The 21329-nt window shown below is 42.3% G+C and overlaps 1 long non-coding RNA gene across 1 annotated transcript; it reads left to right on the top strand.

Annotated features, from left to right (window-relative positions):
* Positions 1–465: 465 nt before the first annotated feature.
* On the top strand, positions 466–21037 carry LOC122739709. Its single transcript, XR_006354672.1, has 3 exons — positions 466–677; positions 4201–4301; positions 20766–21037. It is a non-coding gene; the product is annotated as an uncharacterized LOC122739709 (long non-coding RNA).
* The last annotated feature ends 292 nt before the right edge of the window (positions 21038–21329 follow it).

The raw sequence follows: 21329 nt of genomic DNA on the forward strand, positions 1-21329 counted from the left end.
CCCTGGTATCCCTCATAGCTCTGGTTCTAGAGCATTGCTCTCTCCATGCTCAGGTGCATTTCAACTCTGAGAAAGAGTAGGGGGAGATGGAGAGGGCATCGGCTCTCAGGCATTTAAATGGGGAATTCGCACTGAGCCCTTTATTGTCGGTTCAAATTCCACAGGAGTCTGAGATACACAGGGTGTAAATCAACAGAGAAAGGGGCCCTTTTGAGCTGTCATTCGGAGCAGGTAAAGATAATAAAAGGATTTTCATTAGGGGCAGAGAAAGGGAGCGAGAAGACAAAAGAAAGAAAAATATCACTCGTTTTGGACCCAGTCAATGTTTTTTAAAGCTAAATTTTCCACATGACTCACACCCAAAGCGCCAGGTTTGATTATTAATCACGGACGGACCATCCATCCAGCCCTCTGGGCCCGTTGGCCGGGAAGCCCGACAGACGCGCTAATTCCACATTTGTCTTGTTCAGATCAAGTCGATTCGATCTGGGAGACTTAAAGTGGTTGCGAGGAAACGGGCGGGGGCTGGGAGGGAAAGGAAACCGACAAACAAGACCCCCGCGTTCAAAAAGGTTGGTTGCCCTGTGCCCCAGCTCTTGGGAACAAGAGGATGAAGTCTGGGGGTTCTCCTCGCCTCGCTTGGGATGGTCCGGCACATCTGGTTAATGACCCCTACGGTGAGAGGCTGCTGGGGAAAGAACCAGTGAAGACCGTTTTGCTCCTCTTGGGCTGCATGAAGGAGCCACTAATTATAAAGGAGAAACCAATGCCCCTCCCCGGGGAATCAGTTATCGAGGAGGGGATAGAGAGAGGAGGGAGAGGTTTTTGCTCCAGCCCTGTTCTCTACCCCTAGGGTCCATGTTCTCAATCCCCTTCCTGATGTTACTGGTTGGTTTGGAGTGTGTGTTTTCTGCGGAGTGCCTTCCTCTTCCCCTCTTTCCCAAGCCATGCCAGAAAAAAAGAAGAGAGAGAGAGAGAGAGAGAGAGAGAGAGAGAGAGAGAGAGAGAGAGAGAGAGAGAGAGAGAGAGAGAGAGAGAGAGAGAGAGAGAGAGAGAGAGAGAGAGAAAACCTGCCAAGGCCGCCTGAGCCGGGGAAAGACTGATGGGCTCAGCTGAAAAGGAATTGGAGAGGCACAGCTGATTTCCAGCAAATCCTTATTCTTTCCTGGCATGGGGAGCCCCCGGATTCATAAATTCATCAAGGCTTCCCAGGATGTCAGTTTTGGCAAATGAGCGGGAGGCGCCTCCTGTTAATGGCTGGGTGGGGGCTGCCTGACCCCAGGAAACCATTGGGGCCAAAGGCAGAATCACCAAGCTAGGTTCAAGGCGGGGGCTGTGAACCCCAGATTCGAGGGTGAGGTCAGGGAGGGGTCAAGAAAGCATTGTGTATGTGTAAAGAGAAGCGGTGGCTTCCATTCCAGGTCTTTCATGCAGCTCAGAGACTTTGGGGGCCCTTTGAGCTCCCATTGTGTGCGGTTGGGAACTGTCCTGGGAGAGGCCTGCCTGGAGGAATGGAAAAATTGGAAACAGTCACACTTAAGCATTACCAGCCAGGGCTCAAGCAGTCCAGTTGAAGGAAAAAGCCAAAGCCAAAGGGAGATAAGCTAGGAGGCAGAGGGGTCACCTATTTATTTTTTTATTTTTTCACTCACTCATTCTTCTGCCCATCTATCTATCTATTTATTTGTTTGTTCATGCAAATATCTATCCATCACCCATTTATTTATTTGTTTGTTCATTCATTCATTCGCTCACCCACTCACCCACCCATTTATTTATGCATTCATTCATTTGTCCTTTTATTCGTCCATTTATTTATTTTATTGTTTACTTATTTATTTATCTATGTATTCATCTATTCATTTGTTTATTTATTTATGGCATTTTAATATGAGGTTATTCATTTGGTCAAAATGCCCAATGTGGTACTTTTCATTAGGCATGATTTGTTAAAGTGGGTTTTGTGTACTGGTCCATCAGGAGGCGTTGGCTCTGCAGCTTCCCAGCGATTGGTGCACTTAATCATTTTCAAGGATCAGAAAGCATTGAACAGCCCTGGAAGAAAAGACTCTCAACTGAGAGCTTCCCTCTCTGGGTGGAGGGAGCAAGGATAAAAAACAAACTGCAATGTTGGATGTCTCTAGGGGACCTTTTCCAGAAACTCTCTTGGGGGCTGGGGCTGGAGCTGGGTGGGGGGAGGTGTATGTGAAACATCTTCAGAATGGACAGTATTAGAAGGAGGGAGGGAGCAATTAAGGGATCTAAGTTCAAATCTGATATTTTCTCCCTTTCTCTGAATGACGGAAATGAAAGATCTGAGCATGAAGCCACAAGAATACTTTGAGATCATCTGCTCTAACTCATATTTTCTTGAAGATGGGAAAACCAAAACTCAGAGAGCAGGTAGAACTCATGGTCACACAGTAAGTTAGTGGCAGAGTTGAGACTAAACCTCAGACCTTTTTTATTTTATTTTTTGGAGGTCTGAATTTTGAGAAAAAAAACTTTTATTTTGAACTTACACACAAAACAAAATGAACATTTCCATATGTATACTGGAATAGAAAAAGCAGATTTTACACGAAACTGTGAGTCTCTATTTAGATATAGTTTTTTTTTAAGTATATAATAAATTCAACACATAACTTGCAAATGGCTTGTCTAGTATTCCTTCTAGAATCTAGGACTTTTGATTTTTACTACCAAGTGTACTCTTTTTTTTTTTTTCTTGGAGGGGCAATGAGGGTTAGGTGACTTGTCCATGGTCACACAGCTAGTAAGTGTTAAGTGTCTGAGGCCGGATTTGAACTCAGGTCCTCCTGAATCCAGGGCTGGTGCTTTATCCACTGCACCACCTAGCTGCCTCTACCAATTGTACTCTTGTGCAAGTTGTTTACCCTCTATTGGGCCTCAGTTTCCTCATCTATAAAGTGGACTCAAAGGTTTCTGAGGTCCTATCTAGCTCTAGATTTAGGACTCCATGACTTCCAGTCTGGGACTCTTCACCACATCACACAGACTCCTCTTACTTCCCTGTAGATGGCTTTTACTAAGTCTGGAGACTAATCCATTTGTCTGTCATGGAAAGACTAGCCCCCTATGATCTGTTCCTTCTCCATCATTCCCCTACCCTTCACCATTCCTTAACAATTGCTAAGGCTCGATTTACCAAATTCCCCATCTCACCTCATATTTGGCTTAAATTTTTCATCATCTCGATTCCATTCTACTCATTTAAATCCCAGAATGATGTGGGTGTCTTAGAGTGGTGGGGGAACATCTGCAAGGAGAAAACAAAGAGAAAACTCAAACTGATTTGGTTTTCTTTGTCTTTGGCTGCTGTTTCAATAGGCCTCGGTGGCAGGAGGTGAGATAAAGGCTGAAACTCAGTCAATATGGATAGATTGCCTCTGTGGTTATGCTGATTTACACCCCCCCTCTTCCCCAGCTTCTGGAAAAGGGACCCAAGGATCCCAGGGTTGGTTCTCTTCAGAGAGGTGGTCATTTACTTAACTCTTGATTTTTCATTAAAATGGCAAATTCTAGCTATCTAGCATCACAAGGTCACTGGGCTGCAGTGTCTCCACTTAATATGATGCTATTAAGGCCCCTCTAATGTCTTAGATACAGCAACTTCAGAAGGGCACAATCACACACTGGGTGAGACTGCAATTTCCTCCTGTCCCAATGCTCCGATCTTATCAAAGGCTGAGTGATCTCTGTGTAAGGAGACTAACTGGGAAACATTCAATATTGTATAAGGCTGGGCCTCCAATCAGAAGCCAACAGCTTGATCGGGCCAGGCTCTCCCTGTAAGGAATCCATCAGGGTTCCTGTCTCCCTGTAAAATAAAAAAAAAAAAAAATTAAGCCCATTGGCTTAATAGGGGGAACGAATCAAAGCTGAGAAATGATCAGGACTTTTCCATTTTATCTTCTCCCCACCACCGTCCCCTCCCTCCCCTCACCCTCACCCCATCCAGTTAGATCTTAGTTCAATCCTCTCCTCCCCAGACATTTTTTATTCTATTCTTTTATGGAATTACAGAATGTTAGAGCTAGAAGGGGCCTTAGAGACTTAGTCCAACCCTCTAATTTCACAAAGGAGAAAACAGGTCCAGAGTGATTAGAATCATAGACCACTAAAATGGTAAAGCTGAGAGGGACCCCATCGATAATTTAGTCCAATCTTATTTTACAGGAGACATGGACCCCCAGGAGGGGAAATCACTCCAAGTGCACACAACAAACCAGTGGAAGAACCAGGGAGATGCTGCTCTCTTGACAAGTAGTACATACTAGGTACCTGATTGATTTATTCAAAGCTCTGCTTTAAAAAAAATTTTTTGTTTGTTTTTGTTTGTTTGTTTTTTGCAGGGCAATGAGGGTTAAGTGACTTGCCCAGGGTCACACAGCTAGTAAGTGTCAAGTGTCTAAGGCTGGGTTTGAACTCAGGTCCTCCTGAATCCAAGGCCAGTGCTTTATCCACTGTGCCACCTAGCTGCGCCCCCTGCTTTTTTAAAAAAAATTTGCATTTAATTTTTTTTATTTTAAAATTTGCATTTAAATTTTTTTATTTTAAAATAACACAACCCCTTTACTCCAAAGAAGAAACCAGATACCAAGAGCTGAGTTGGAGTAGTCATGCATTCTCTGCCTTTGGCTTAGAAACCAAAAGAGCTGGTTGACCAGTTACTTATGGTTTTATTTAAACAGTCTAATGTTTACAGGGAAGCAGTAAGGTGTTGGCATGAAGAGTTGGCTGAGTTGGGAAATATGGGTTCTAATGCCAGTTCACACAATGCTATGTCTTTGGGCAAGTTACTTAGTATTTAGAGATACAAGGGACTTTAGATATCACCTGGGTCAACACTTTTCGTTTATAGATAAAGAAACCAAGGACTAGATATGTAAGGAAAATGATTTGTCCATGTGTCTACAACTAATAGGTAGCAGAAATGAGTTTAAATGTCAGCCCTGCTGCTTACTTTTTGTGTTAACCTCTCAGGACATCAGGTTTCTCATCTATAAAATAGACAAATTGGAAATTATCTCTAAAGTCCCTTAGCGCTCAAAAATCCCATGATTCACAATTCCAAAATTTGCTTTCTGAAAGCTGGGCCTTATAGCAGTTCTCCATAATCACGAATCATCTCTCCTGCCAATTTCTACTCTATATAGAAAGCACAGTCCATTTAGCATGGCAAGGATTAGCTTTCTTTCCCTACGACAAATAAGCATTTTGGAGCTGGTGGCAATTTTTCTTAAACTAGATGAGTTTAATTTCTAAAAGAGAGTGTTGTGCTCTGGGTCCATTGTGTAGGGACTTTGTTTTTCAGCATGACAGGTGTTCTGGCGGAAGGTACTTCAAGGATATAGAAGATATAGCAAAAATAATTTTTGAAAATGCCACAGAGAAATATGGGAAAGGATCTCTTTCCTTGTACTGGCAAAAGCCAAGGTACCCTAGAGCCTTCCAGAACAAGGACAGTAGTGGAGAAACAAGACGTGTTTATTTTAATTGATTCTTTGGATTCCAAGGGTACCCAAAAGAACACGTAGATCATTCCTGCTGCCAATCAATCCTGGAGACACCCTTTATTTAAACCCCAAGATGGAAGAATGGGTAAGTTCAAAGGGTGTTCAACCTTGTCTCCAAACCCTGGATGGGCAAAGAGGTTTCTTTTGTGTTGTTGTTTTTTTTTTTTTCCTTTTGGAGGAGGTGAGGTCAGGGAAGGAAAAAGAATTTCCTTTCCTCTTTCTGAAGCATATATGATGATAGTTATTTAGACAGAATTTAGCTAGAATTGACCTTAGAGAGTGCATCTTTGCCACCTAAGGCCCAGAAAAGGAAAATAACTTACCCAAGGTTATATACAAGTAAGGAGCAGAGCTGAGATTCAAACCTGGGTCCTTTGACTCCAAATAAAGTGCTCTGTAGCTTCCACTAAACCCAAGCATCCCCGTCTGCGACAACGCCCTTAGTGAAGAAACAATCTTTTAGTAAGAGAGGGAACCTGACAGACGGACAGGCAGTACAGCCTGGCCAGAGTTAGATGGCACAGCAAGGTTGGGTGGGTGGGGAAGCTGGGGCCTCTTTGAAGGGGTTGACTTTTCTCCGACTGAAATAGCAGCAAAGATGTTGGGATCTGGGCAGCTATCCGAGCACCCAGGGGAGTCATGTCTGAACAAACACCAAAAAGGGAGAAATGGGGGGGGGATATTGAGAGAGAAACAGAATTAAAAAAACAAAGCATCTTCGCCATTACTTCCCATTTGAGTCAGAATGGCTTAAAAGATAATTAGTTAATTGAGCTATGGGAGTCATCTGCCTATAGCAATGTGTCAGCTCCTATTAGCTACTCAGTAACATTAACTGAGATTACACAGAGACTCCCTGGAGATATTGATCATTCATTTACCAGGTCCTGAGCTGTTTTTCCTTCTTCCCTCTTCACTCACACCCCCTCCCCTTCTGTCTGAGGCGCTGTTTGCAAGGGCCAACTACTCCATCACTCCTGGTCTGCTCTGCCGACAGCCCTCAGCTGCGATTGTTTTCTAGTGCAAATAGATGTTGGGATTGATCTCCCTCCTTCCACTAGAGTCCTGGGGCCTTCTTAGTTACTCTAATAAAACACAACTAATTAAATTTGTGTCCTGCATTTTCAATATTGCATTATCCTAATTACTAATTAAGCTGACCACCTGTAACCGATAAGTGTTATTTTCCCACAAAGGATTTCACAATACCTAAATAACCCAGAAATATGTGGATAATTGAGTAATGATCATCGGACAAACCTAGGAATAAGTTTCTCCCCTTCCTTCTCCAATTCATCCCACAAACTCTCATAATCCTAACTCACCCCTGTGATTTGGTAACTCCTCTACTTAAAAGTCTATTGTGGCTCTCCACTGCCTAGCCAAAACAATGTAATTTCCTGATCCTGGCACTCAATGCCCCAGATAACTTGCTTCCAACCTCTTTTCCAGCTCCATTGAGCTTCATGTATTCTCCATTCCTGCCAAAGTGGGCTTCTCTCCTTTCTCTTGTTTTTACCCTACCCTTTCCCAAATCAAATGGCTCATACCACCCTTGTACCTACAATGAATTTACTCTTCTCCCTCTATCTCCTAATATGACGTCTATTCCTTCAAGGTCTATTTCAGTTGACATTTCTTCTCTGGTCACCCAAGAGGAAAATAATGTAGCATTTTTCTTCAAATTTTTGTGTGTTTGAATGTTTTATTGATTTTTTTCAAACCCTTGATGTCACTTCCAATTACTCCCTCTCTCCTCTCCCAAGAGAATGCTCCCTTGTAACAGGACAGTGAAGCCAAATAAATCAACACAATGACCATATCTGAAAAGGAATGCCTCATTCTATACCCATAGTCCACCACTTCCCAGAGTTAGGAGGCATAATTCACCACCAGTCCTCTGGATTCATGACTGGACCCATCATTGATCATAGTTCTGACATCTTTTGATGTTGTCTTTCTTTACATTATTGTAGCCATACTGTAAATTGTTTTCCTGGTTTGGCTTACTTCAATCTGCATCAGTTCATGCAAGTCTTCCTAAGTCTCTCTGAATCCTTCATATTTGTTATTTCTTATAGCACAATCATATTCCATCAGTCCATATATTACAGGTTGTTCAATCATTCCCAATCCATTAAAAGACATCCACTTTCCTTCCATTTATTTGCTCCCATGAAAAGCTTCCTCAAATTTCTCATAGTGGCTTCCCTAGACTTCTTTTCCTTTTTCTTATTTCCCCTTGTATCAGAATTATTTTTATACATTTCCTCCCCACAACTACCTACTCAATTGTAAACTTCTTGAAAGTAGACTGGATCATTTCTATGATTTGGATTCCCATCACTAAGTACATGGCCCTACACACAGATGCTTAATCAATGATGAAAGCAATGGTTTCATTGAATACAAAGACCATCAGAACTAGAAGGGTCTTTAAAACATAGAATTTTAGTATGGGAAGGGAACTTTATACTATAGCTTGTAATTGCTTCAGGGCTAATGTAAGAGTTGGAAAGGGTCTTAGAACATGGTATATTAGAGCTGGGAGGGATATCAGAACAACAAACCCCAAACTGGCAGGGTCCGTGATGATCACATAATCTGAAGTGGGTGATAGCACAGGCAACATACAACTAGTCAGTGGCAGAGTCAGGACCAGCACCCACATTTCCTAGTTCCCAGTATCATGCTGTTTCCTCCACAACACGATGAGGACGCATAGGCAAAAGTGATGTTTAATTCATTATCCTTTAGCAACTCAGCACAATCGGTTATTTCAGTCTCTGTCTGTTTACTGAAGATACTAGAAATGGGAACTAGAGATATGTAGTCACCTTAAAGAAAGATTGTGTGGTATATTAGAAAGTGCATTAGATTTGGCACTGGGGGAGGTAGGAGGTGGAGTGGATAGAGCGCCAGGTCTGGAGTCAGGAAGACTAACCTTCTGAGTTCAAATCTGGCCTCAGACACTTACTAGCTGTATGACCTAGGCAAGTCATTAACCCTGTTTGCCTCAATTTCCTCATCTGTAAAATGAATTGGACAAGGAAATGGTAAATCACTCCTGTATCTCTGTCAAGAAAACCCAAATGGGGTCTTGAAGAGCTGGACATAACTAAACAACAACAACAAAGCAAAGAGAAGGCACTAGAATTAAGAAAGTTTGGGAAATGGATAGAGCACCAGCCCTGGAGTCAGGAGTACCTGAGTTCAAATCCGGCCTCAGACACTTAACACTTACTAGCTGTGTGACCCTGGGCAAGTCGCTTAACCCCAATTGCCTCACTAATAAAAAAAAAAAAAGTTTGGGAAAGGTGTCTTGTAAAAGATGGGATTTTAGTTGAGACTTAAAGGAAGCCAAGGAAATCAGTAGGCAGAATTAAGGAGGGAGAGCATTCCAGGCTTGGGGTGGGGCACCCAAAGAAAATACCCAGAGCTGAAAGATGGAGTGTCTTGTTCACGGAACAGCCAGGCCAGTGTCACTAGATCAGAGTAGATGGTAGAAATAAGGTATAAGAAGACAGAAAAGATAGAAGGGGGCTAGGTTATGAAGAGATTTTGTTTTGTTTTGTGTGTGTGTGTGGGGGGAGGTGTTTGGGGGGCAATGAGGGTTAAATGACTTGCCCAGGGTCACACAGCTAGTAAGTGTCAGGTGTCTGAGGCTGGATTTGAACTCAGGTACTCCTGAATCCAGGGCTGGTGCTCTATCCACTGTGCCACCTAGCTGCCCCCATGAAGAGTTTTGAATGCCAAAGAGAAAGGTTTGTAATTCATCCTGGAGGTGATAGGGAAACAATGGAGTTTACTAAGTCGGGGTGGGGGGGAATAGAGAATGACATGAGCAGACCTGCATTTTAGGAAAATCACTAGTGGCTGAATGGAGAATGGATTGGAGTGGTAAGAAACCTGAGGCAGGAAGACCCACAAGCAGCCTATTGCGATAGTCCAGGCATGAGGTGACGAGGGTTTGCATTGGAGAGGTCAGAGAAGAGAAGAGGGTGTATTCAAGAGACATTACGAAGGTCTTGCAGTAGACCTTGACAACAGAATGGATGTGGGTTAGGGTTATCTCCGAGGAACTTGGAGGATGGTGTTGTCCTCTGCAGTCTCCGGGAAAAGTTGGATTGATGGAGTTTAGAGAGAAAGGTAATGAGTTTGGTTTTGGACGTATTTAGTTTAAGACATCAACTAGACATCTAGTTCATGATACCTGAATGGCAGTAGATATGCAAGATTGGAGGCTAGCAGAGTATTTGGGGCAGGATAGGTAAATTTGAAAATCATCAACATGGAGATAGCAATGAAATCCATGGGACCTGATGAGATCACCAAATGAAGTAGTTTAGTGGGAGAAGAAGACCCAGGGCAGAATGCTGAAGAACACCTACTGCTAAAGGGCATGAATTGGAGAAGGATATGACAAAGGATATAGGGAACAGTCAGATAGATAGGAGGAGGACTAGGAGAGAGGGGTGTCCCCAAAACCTAGAGAGAAGAGAATATCCACAACAATATCAAAGGCTGCAGAAAAGCGAAGGACAATGAGAAAAGACCATTGGATTTGGCAAATAAGAGATCATTAGTAACTGGAGAGAATCATTTTGATAGAATGATAAGGTCAGAAGCTGGATTGTGAGAGGTTAGGAAGAGTGGAAGGACAGAAAGTGGAGGCATCTATTGTAGATGGCCTTTCTGAGGGGTGTAGCTACAAAGGGCAGAAGAGATCTAGGATGATAACAAGACCATAGGTAGAAGGAATGTTATCAGGAGTATTAGAGCTAAGAATGAGCTAAAGTTAACAATGTATGATAAGGAAAAGAAAGGAGTTTGGTTTGACTTCTTTTTCAAAAGCCCATATTGGGGGAAAGAAAAGGACAAAAGAAGGGATGGTACAACCTGCTCAAGGTAGATGAGATAATGATACCAGATGATGAGGAGAAGACAGAGCTAGACAACTCATTTTACTTTTTTTTTCCTCCCTCAAGGAGAATTATCTTTGGACTAGAAAGGACAGAACAAAAATGACTAATGGGAAACGAAACCCAGTATAAATAAAAGAATAATTAGAAAGCATATAGTTTCCCTTAATGAGTTAAAGTCATGAACTATATACAGTCCCAGGGTACTGAAAGAATTGGCAAATGTGATTGTCAAGCCACTATTGGTGATCTTTTCAAAGTTTATGGAGAATGAGAGGATGCTTTAGGACTGGAGAAGGGTAAAATGGGAGAAAATGGTACAAGCTAAAGACCAGTTGATTCCTGGGAATATTCTAGAAGATATCATTAAAGGGATGGTTTGTGAACATATATCAAAGGAATTGACGATCATGAAGGGTCAGCACAACGTTATCAAGAACAGGTCACATGATATCAGACATTTAAAGGACTGTTACATGAAAGAGAGATTATACTTCTTCTGCTTGGTCCCAGAGGGTAAAACTAAAACGATTGGTATAAGTTACAGAGAGGCAAATTTAGCCTTGATGTAAAGAAAATTCTAATAATGAAAGCTATCCAGAAATACAATGGACTGCCCTGGGAGGTAGGTAGTTGGGACCTCACTTGAGGTCTTAAGTGAATCAGGATAGATGACCACTGTTGGGGATGTCAGACAGGGGAGTCTTAGTGAGGTTTAGGTTGGACCGAATGGCCACCAAAGTCCTTTCCAGCTCTGTGATTTAGAGCTGTTCTATTCACAAAGTTTGCAAAGTTGCCCAACGACGTTCAAACAGGCTGTGGCAGAACCAAGACCAGAAGTCAGTTCTCTGGGTGCTCTGTCCCATCACACCAAGCTGCCAAGAACATTCCAGGACCATGAACTATTGTTTGCAAATGACATCTATCCTTAGGTTTAGAATATAAAATGCCCTTAACACGTTTGCTGAAGTTAATGACCAACTTGGTATTGTTTTCAGAAAGGAACTCTCATATCCAAACTATTTTTATTTAATTCTCTTTGTGAGAAGAGCTGTCCAAGTCTGCTCTACCTACTTATTCTGAGGTCCCTGAATTGAAGAGCTCTGAACTGAATTGTCTGTGAGTCATTTTTTTTATTTTGTAAACATGATAAAGGTACTTTGAAAAGAAAAGCGATTTTTTGGTATCAAATACCTTAGAGAATTGAAGAGAAAGCATTAAAGGGTTTTTTAAAAGCTTTTGAAAAAAGAATTAAATGATATTCTTTTATTTCTCACATACATAAATGTCCAGGATCCATTGTCCCAAAAAGTAGGAGTTGTGACCTCTTAGAAAATCCCATTTCTATTAGGATAGGAAAAAACTGTGAAGTGCCCATCTGTACATTCAGAACTTTTGAATTGACTCAATCCTCCGTTTTACTCTGAGTTAATGTTTCATTACCCACAAAACACTTAATGTAGGACAAATCCAGAGACTGCCTACAGAGAGTTTATAAATTCACAAAAGGTGATAAGGTCCAATGGTGCAAGGGGCTGGGGTGCCCACTCCCACTAAGGGATTACAGCTCTGAACTCACAACTAGGGGAGCCTGGCCCAGAAGAGGGGAGTCAGGCTCTTCTCTTATTCTCTGGCTCCTTATTCCCCCAGCCCAGAACCCCAAGATAAATCACTCAAAGCTCAGGTTTGACTCCAGTCTGGAGTTTCCACAAAAGGGTTAATAGGATCCCTCTAAAAAGGTATTCAAGGTACAGGACAGCTATTTATTTCTTCCACTATGAAAGAAATGCTTAAGACACATAAGCTTGCCTTTATAGACTTACAGTATGTACTTGTTTTTAGTTTTAGTTTTAGTTTTAGTTTCTTTTGTCTTTTTGCAGGGCAATGAGGGTTAAGTGACTTGCCCAGGGTCACACAGCTAGTAAGTGTCAAGTGTCTGAGGCCGGATTTGAACTCAGGTCCTCCTGAATCCAGGGCTGATGCTTTATGCACTGTGCCACCTAGCTGCCCCCTACAGTATGTACTTGTAACTCATACCTACAGGTATATTCTAGAGCCATCTGTATGCTCAAGAGAGCAAATTATTAAAATTTCAGTATGAGGATTTATACCCCAGAAATCAGCAAATACAACAAATAAGGGATTGCATTATTGTTTCATTAATTGTCTAAACTTAAGAAAGTGATGGAGAAAATTTTGATAAAATATACTAAACATTAAAGTGTGCCTTGTGTACATTTGGGTTTTGGAGAGCTGGTTGTTAAACAGTTACCAGCATATCTCTGCCATATCCCTATTATGCTCTCAAGGAGGTTGACTGTTACAACAACAAAACATGTAACATTTTGTAAGGCTGAACATGGGAACGAAATATATTCTATGTCTTGCCAGAAATAACCAGGGCATAAGCCTATTTCTATTGAATCTCCATAGAGTTGGCTTCTGTATAACCCAGTGAGTAAGGGTTGTTGTGGTGGTGGTGATAGCTTTTAATCTTGGGCTTCACAGGAAACCAGATAGAGAGAGGGAGAGGGGAAATGGTCTCAGCTAGGACTGATAACAACCAAAGAATCTATCTAATAAGCAACAAGCATTTATTAAGCACCTACTATGTGCCAGGCACTGTTCTAGGGACTGGGGATATAAAGATAAAAATGAAACAGTCCCTGCAATCAAGGACTTTACATTCTATTGAAGGAGACAACATATTCACATAGAATCATAATCAAAATATACACAAAATAAATACAAGTCAATATCTTTTTTTTCAAGGAGGACATTAGCAGTTGGGGGATCAGGAAAGGCTTCATGTAAAAGGTAAGACTTGTGCAGAGTCAAAGGATTGCGAATGTTTCACAATAGTCTACCACAGAAAGAATTCTATAGTTGAGAACATTGTGGAGAAGCTCAAAGTGACCTCTTGGTGAAATCTGATTTTTCCACCAGCACAGAATTTGAAGTCCGGGGACCTGAGATTCAATCCTGGTTCTGTTACCTACTATGTTTGACCTCAATCAAATCACATTGCTTCCCTTCTCTTCAGTTTTCTAGTCTCATCTGTGGAGATAGAGCTACATCTGGAAGTAGACTTGGGTTCGAATCCCAGCTGGAAAGGAAAGCCATTTAACCTCTGTGTGACTCAGTCTTCTCATCTGTAAAATGAGGGGGTTGGACCAAATGATCTCTTCTGGTTCTGAAACGGTGGTGCTATGACCCTCTGGACTTCCCTATTTCTGATGGAGTTACCACCATCCTTCCAATCACCCTGTTTCAAATCCTGGAAGTCATTCCTGATTCCTCACTTTCCCTTACCCCACATATCTAATCAATTGCCAAGTCTTGTCACTGTCTCTTCACAATACCTCTCACATGTATCTCCTTCTCTTTATTCACACAGTCAAGGTCAAGTTCTTATTACCACCTGGGTGAACTATTGCAATTATCTCCTAATTGTCCCTCCTATTCCCCAAACCATTCCCAATATAGCTGCTAAAGTGATGCTTCTAAAGCACAGTTCTGACCATATCACTCTTTGCTCAGTAAACTCCAGTGACTCCCTAGGACTAAATACAAACACCGCTGTTTGGTATCCAAAGGTCTTCACAACCTGGTTACGAACTACTTTTTCTGGTTTACTGCCCATCACTCCCCTTCACTTACTCTAGGTCGCACTAAACTGGTCTCCTAGCTGGACCTCACACTCAATATTCCATCCCTAGTGTCCATGCCTTTGCACTGACTGCCCTCCATTGCATTCCCTCCTCACCTTCTCTTAGAATCACTTATTTCCTTCAGAGCTCTGTTCAAGTACCCCTTCCTCCATGAAGCCATTTTTGATCCCCTCTTGGCAGGACTTCACCCACTCCCCCAATTAACCTATACATATTTTGCTTATAATTATATAAACATACAGTATCTATCCTGATAGATTTCTTTTTCTGCTTCTTGTCTCCAGCTCCAAGAATAATGATGGCTAATGCTCTGTGTCTTTTTTTTTTAAGAGTGTAAGAACTTTCACAGATTTAGTGTCTCTGTTCTTTGAACAATTCTTTCCCAGAAGAAAGAGTAGGGGTCCTTCTAATGGGCTGACATTCTAATTGGGGGCAAAATGTGCTTAAGTTAAATAACAACACAAAAGCAGATTTCCTTCTGGATAGTTTGGTTCTTATAGGGTGGGCCTTCTACCTGAAGATTCAGTTGAGATGCTCGACTTCCATTTTGCCATTATTAAAGGGGAGGATTGAGAGGCAGGAGAAGCACTTGCTCTGCATATCCTGGCACCTTTCTTTTTCTTTCTTTCTTTCTTTCTTCCTTTCTTCCTTCCTTCCTTCCTTCCTTCCTTCCTTCCTTCCTTCCTTCCTTCCTTCCTTCCTTCCTTCCTTCCTTCCTTTCTTTCTTTCTTTCTTTCTTTCTTTCAAGTTTTTAGTTTCAAATTCTATCCCTCTCTCATTCCCTCCTTCCCTACCCTTCCCCCTCCCTGAGGTGGTAAGCAATCAGATTATAGGTTATACATGTGTGATTATGTAAATCATTACCACATTAGTAATTTCATATAAAAAGACTCAAAAGGAAAAAAAAGGAAAGTGCAAAATAGCATGCTTTAGTCTGTGTTCATTCAATACCAGTTCTTTCTCTGGAGGTAGATAGTATGCTTCATCATTAGTCCTTTGGGATTTTTTTGGATCATTGTATTGCTGAGAATAGTTAAGTCATTCACAATTGCTCATAGAACGACAATGCTGTCACTGTGCACAATGTTCTCCTGGTTCTGATCACTTCACTATACATCAGTTCATATGAGTCTTTTCAGGTTTTTCTGAAGTCATCCTGCTTGTCATTTCTTATAACACAATAATATTCCATTACAACTATATACCACGGCTTGTTTTGTCATTCCCCAATTGATGGACATTCCTTTGATTTCCAATTCTTAACCACTACAAAGAGTTGCTGTAAGTGTTTTTTGTACATTTTTTCCTTTTCTCTTTTTCACAGTTACTATTGTTAAGTGTCTCCCTCCATCCTATTCTCTTCCCCATGATATTTACTCTATTATCTATCTTCTTTCACCATATCTCTCCTCAAAAGGGATTTGCTTCTGACTGCCCCCTCCCCCAATCTGCCCTCCCTTCTTTCACCCCTCCCTCCTTATCCCCTTCCCCTCCTACTTTCCTACAGGATTAGATAGATTACTCCACCCAACTGAGTATGTATGTTATTCCCTCCTTGAGATAACTTTGATGAAATTAAGGTCTTTGAGCCAATTCTGATGAGTGTAAGGCTCATTCACTGCCCCGTTCCTCCCCCTTCTTTCCCCCCACTCCATAAACCCTTTCCTGTTTCTTTCATGTGGGATTTTACCCCATTCTACCTCTCCCCTTCCCCCTCCCCCCAGTACAACCCCTAAATTTTACCCTAAAGATGTCATCATGGGGAAGCTAAGTGATACAGTAGACAAAGCACCCACCCTGGACCCAGGAGGACCTGAGCCCAAATCCAGCCCCAGTCACAAGACGCTCACCCACTGCTTCACCCCGGGCATGTCACCCAACTCCAACTACCCCACAAAAAAAAGATAAAAAATGCTTTACAGATATCATCCCTTCATAATCAATTCTCACCTGCTGGCACCCTTTTTGAGATGGGTATGTACAGGGCAAACTTGTTTGTAGGCTGATCTTATTAATAAGGCACTATCTGTGCTGAAAACCCCAGAACCCCCAGATATTTCTTTCACCAGTTTGTCTGATGCTTGCTTCATTACAGCCCTTCCCTGAGGTTATGGCATTTTATCTCCAGGCTGTTAAATAGACAGTAAAATGCCTGGGAGTATGTTCATCTATCAGCGTGGATTAATTTTCAGGGTGGTTTATAGGAAAGAAAGTCTCAGAGTATACAGACTTAGAGAGTGTGCGACTGTCACTCAGCAGAGAACAGGATCCCTGCAAAGAGACTAGGGATAGGGAAACTTGTCAGGGGAAGAGGAGAGAGGAAAAGGCCAACAAGACAGGGCATACTCAGGAGTGGCTTCTGTGCTTTGGAAAGAGAGAGTGAGACCTGTGGAAGAGGGGAGGCACCATTGGACACAAACTTTGCCTCCCTTTTATCTTATTGTGTTGGTGCCCAGGCCCCCATGCCACTTTCCACAGTCTCTTTCCCATGCTCCTACTCTGACCATCGCTACCCCACTAGAAACTTGTCCTCCACTGCTGAATCTGAGAGGTTAACTTTTTGCCTTATCTTATTGGGGCCCAGGCCTCCATCCAATTTCCCATAGGCTCTTCACTATATTCTGGCTCAGGTGTCCTCCTTATCTTTCCAGCACCCTTCTTTCATTAAAATATAATATTCTTGAGGTCAGGGACTATCTTCCTTGCTTTCATTCCCATCCCTAGCACTTAGCACAGGTCTTGGCACATAGTGAGTCTTAATAAATGCATCTCTCCTCCCCCCTCCCAGGCCACACCTTACTCACTGCCCCACTAAGTTTACTTCAGGCCTGTCCTGCTACAGCTCATCCAGAGTATTGGGTTGAATTTTGTCTCTGCATCAAAGGGCAGAGAGGCTAACCCCTTCTCTGTCTGTTGCCAGGAACCAAGGGATTCAGCCCACACAGCAGGATATCTCAGTTTTATGTGTGAACTAAAGATGAGTAGGCCCATATGAAACCAGAAAAAAAAATACGGAGGAAATGTGATATTTTTTCTTCCAAATTCTTCTGGGGGAAGGGAGGAAGAGAGGGAAGAAGGCCTCAGGGTAAAAAACGAAGTTGCTCACAGGTGGGGGAGTATTTTTTTCTTGACATTTTCCATTTTTCCCCAAGCCTTCATTCATATCTCTAACGGGAGCTCTCCAGAATGAGGCAGTTTCCTGTACCCTGCACCTTCTGCGTTCCCGTGGAGCAGCTGGGAAAAGCCTCCTACCTCCTCTGCACTTAGCCAAGTCCCGAATAACCCATCTCCTCCAGGGATCCTTCTCCATCCACCCCCAGCCTGAAGAATCAAAAGATCCTGGACCTAGAAGCTAGAAGGGACCTCAGAGACCATCTGGACCAGCCCCCTCCTTTCACAGAGGAGGAAACTGAGGCTGCATGGTTTGCTTCAGGTCATATTTCCAGGGTCAGAGGCAGGTTATAAATGTAGGTCCGTGGATTCTTCAACCTGCGTTCTTTCCTCTGTACCACAGAATTTCCCCCTTCTTTGGACCCCTATTATGCTTATATCTGTCACTCACTACTCTCTGGCTCTTGTCCTGTAGTGTGTCAGACTGTTAAATTTATCATGTGACTAGGCCTTATCTCCCCATAGACTATAAGCCTTTTGAAAGCAAGGACCACGTCTTTTATGTCTTTGTATCATCCACTGGATCTAGCCCATTGTAAAGAATTAATTGTTATTTGAGGTTTTTATGTCTCGAACTGGCCTGGGGCTCCGCAAACCATACAGTGCTCCACCCACTGGTTGTAGCCATTGCCAGGGCTCTGGCACTTCACGTCATCACCACTCGCCGATGCCTACATGGGCCTGGCAAAATTATAATGATTGGAAGCCTAGTGAGGGCAGTCATGTGACTGTCAGAGCGGCCATCCCATTGGCTGGGGCTGTGTGGGGTGTTTCTAGGCTTGGGGGAGGAGAATTGAGCATTCTAGGTCGAAGCTGGAAAGCACAGGCGTTCTGCTGCGTATTTTCAGCTGATTCCTGGGCGGTGGTATTTTTCAGGTATTATAATTTCCCTTTCCCCATTTTATTTCCTTTCCCTTGATCCTACTGATCCTGTTTTTGTTTTTTGTTTTTTTTTTTTTAAGTTCGTTCTTGTTAAAATAAATCTGGTTCTGTTTTGAGGGAGGCTGCCAGTCTCCTTCCTTGCCCCAATATTGCAGCAAGCCGCTTAGCTAGCACTCCCCAATTAAAAATTGGTCCCCACAGCATGGTCAACGTGGTAAACATTTGTTGATAGTTTATATCTGGATCCCGCCAGGTCCTGGTCAGTCAGTCAACAGTCATTGATGAAGTGCCTAGGAGAAGGAAATGGCAAACCACTCCAGACTGAAATGATTGAACACCACCACACCAACAGAGTGCCAGGCACTATGATAAGCCCTGGGCATACAAAGAAAAGCAAAAACGGTCCCTGCTCTCAAGGAATTCACAGTCTAATGGAGGAAATATTAGGTAAATAAATAGACACAGACAAGATAAAGAGGAAGATATGAAGCCATCTTTATAGTTACTTAACCCAGTTACTTAGAAACAATGGGGGAGGGGTGGGCTTTGTCGTTGTCTTTTTTCAGTACCATCTCAGTCTCTGTGATCCCATTTGAGGTTCTCTTAGCAGAGATACTGGAGTGTTTTGCCATTTCCTTCAAATCATTTTACAAATGAGGAAACTGAGGCAGACAGAGCTAAGTGACTTGTCCAGGGTCACACACCTAATAAGTGTCTGAGGCTGGATTTGAACTCATGAAAATGAGTTTTCTGGTTCCAAGCCCATTGCCATACCCCTGTGCCACCCAGCTGCTCCCCAACTAGTGGGGCTAGAAAGATCCTGATTCCTGCTGCCAATTTTAGTGCAATTTCAGCTTGGTACCTACTTGCTTAACTTTTTTTTCTGACTTAAAGGAAAGCTGTCCTAGTTGTGAAAAAAATGACAGGGCAAAAAGTTGATGTGATAAACATGTAAACATGAGCACAAAAGCCCAAACCTCTTACCTCTCTGCTGTGAAAATAGATCATTTCTTTTTCCCCCCATTGCAGAGCAGATGTTAAGTTTCCAATAAAAAGGGAAAAAAAAAGATGAGAGACATTTAGCAAACTATAGCTTTGCAGGCCAGAGTTATCACTCTGATTTCAACTGGGACTATAAAATTTTATGAGCTATTAAATTGTCCTAAACCTCCTTTAACATACAAACTCCAGTGTCTGCAATTACCCATTAAGAAAAAGTGGGCTACATTAGTACAACTTTTACTACTTGCACTCAATTGTGTTCAATCAATAAAACTTTTAACTAGTCACATTGCTTTTTTCTAATTCTGAATCTTGGGCAATGAAGGGTGCTGCAAAGTTATCTGTTGGACTTTGGTGACAAGTGAGTCAAGAGAAACCTCAAAAGCAGTCCATTTACAATGCTTTCTGCAGGGGTCAGGGTGACTGGGACTGGATTGACCAGAAGGGGCCAGGAGTACTGCTCCAGCTGGCCAGGCGAGCTTCAGCAGGTATTTTTGGTCTAACAGGCAAAAGGTTCAGTCCAGAGAAGTGAACAAAGAGGGAAGGAGTCAGGCCGGTATTATAGACAGGATGCATAATCCCTGGAGTCAGAGATAATCAGATACCATGAATGGTCTGCTTGCTTTTCTTCCCAGTCAGGGTGTGAATGGGTCTTTCTGCCTCTAATGTAGCTGTTCTCCAATCCATTCTGCATTTTACTGGCTAAGTAATCTTTCTAGTGAGGAGCACGAAAATGCCACTCCTCTACTCAAAAACCTTCGGGAGCCCACCATTATTCACCTAATCAAGCACCAATTCCTGATATGTTTTCTGACTTCCAGCTTCCTAGCCACTCTTATCTCTTTCCCCTTTCATTCTTTTGTTATTGTTGTTCAGTTATTTTTCAGTCATGTCTGACTCTTTGTGACCCCATTTGGGGTTGTCTTGGCAAAGATACTGGAGTGGTTTGCCATTTCTTCTCCAGCTCATTTTACAGATGAGGAAACTGAGGCAGAGAAGGGTAACTGACTTGTTCAGGGTCAGACAGCTAGTAAGTGTTTGAGGCCAGATTTGAACTCAGGTCTTCCTGATTCCAGACCCAGTGCTCTATCTTCTGTGCCATCTAGCTGCCCCTCCCTTTAATACTACATTCCAGCTAAAATGGATTCTTCTCCATTTTCTATTCTCTCCTGTTCTCTTCTATCCTCATGATTTTGCTCATAATATTGGCCATACCTAGAATAAATTCCCCATACTCCCATCTCTATCTAGTCCCTTTCTTCCTTTTGAGGCTAAAGTCCTTTATGAAACCTTCCCTGACTCCCAAGTGCTTCATCTCTCTCTCTCTCTCTCTCTCTCTCTCTCTCTCTCTCTCTCTCTCTCTCTCTCTCTCTCTCTCTCCATGTTTCCAATCATAATTTGCCTAGATCTCCCCTTGCACTTAATCTTACTCCTTCATGTCATACCTATTTGTATACTTGTCTTCCACCCTTGTTAGACTGTAGGTTTCATTAGAGCATGTCCTGTGCATCTATCTTTGGATTCCCAGTGTCTTGCATATATTAAGGGATTAATAAACGTTAAATTTGAATTTGCAGGTATTGATCATACCCTTAAAGATGTCAGAAGGCTGAAGATAGACACTTCCTCTAAAGAAAGGAGTGATCAGATCATTGTAAGGACTTCAGGGATGCCTCCCTACTTTGCAATGTTGGAAGACTGACTAGATGTATCACTAACAGAAATACTTTTTGAGAAGTTCAGCCATTTTGTTTAAGAGGGTGCAATGATGGAAAAGGCTCTTCAAATCCAGAAAAAAAGAAAGAAACTGTGGAATATGGACGCTGATTGGACTATACTATCTCTTTTGTTTTTGGTGCTGTTGTTTTTCTTTTTTGAGGTTTTTTCTTCTTGCTCTGACTCTTCTTGTATAACATGACTAATGCAGAAATATGTTTAATGTTATATATCAGATTACTTGCTGTCTAGGGGAGGGAGGGAGGGGAGGAAGGGAGAAAAATTTGAAATTGGAAATCTTATCTAAACAAAGGTCGAAAACTTAAATAAATAAATAAATAAATAAAAATTAAGAGGGTGCAATGGCTCCAAGGCAAGGGTCAGTGCCCCTAACACCCTAACAGTGCCCCTTCACTGGGCTCTTT

The sequence above is a fragment of the Dromiciops gliroides genome, chromosome 2, assembly GCF_019393635.1.
Source record: "Dromiciops gliroides isolate mDroGli1 chromosome 2, mDroGli1.pri, whole genome shotgun sequence".
NCBI classification, from domain to species: domain Eukaryota; kingdom Metazoa; phylum Chordata; class Mammalia; order Microbiotheria; family Microbiotheriidae; genus Dromiciops; species Dromiciops gliroides.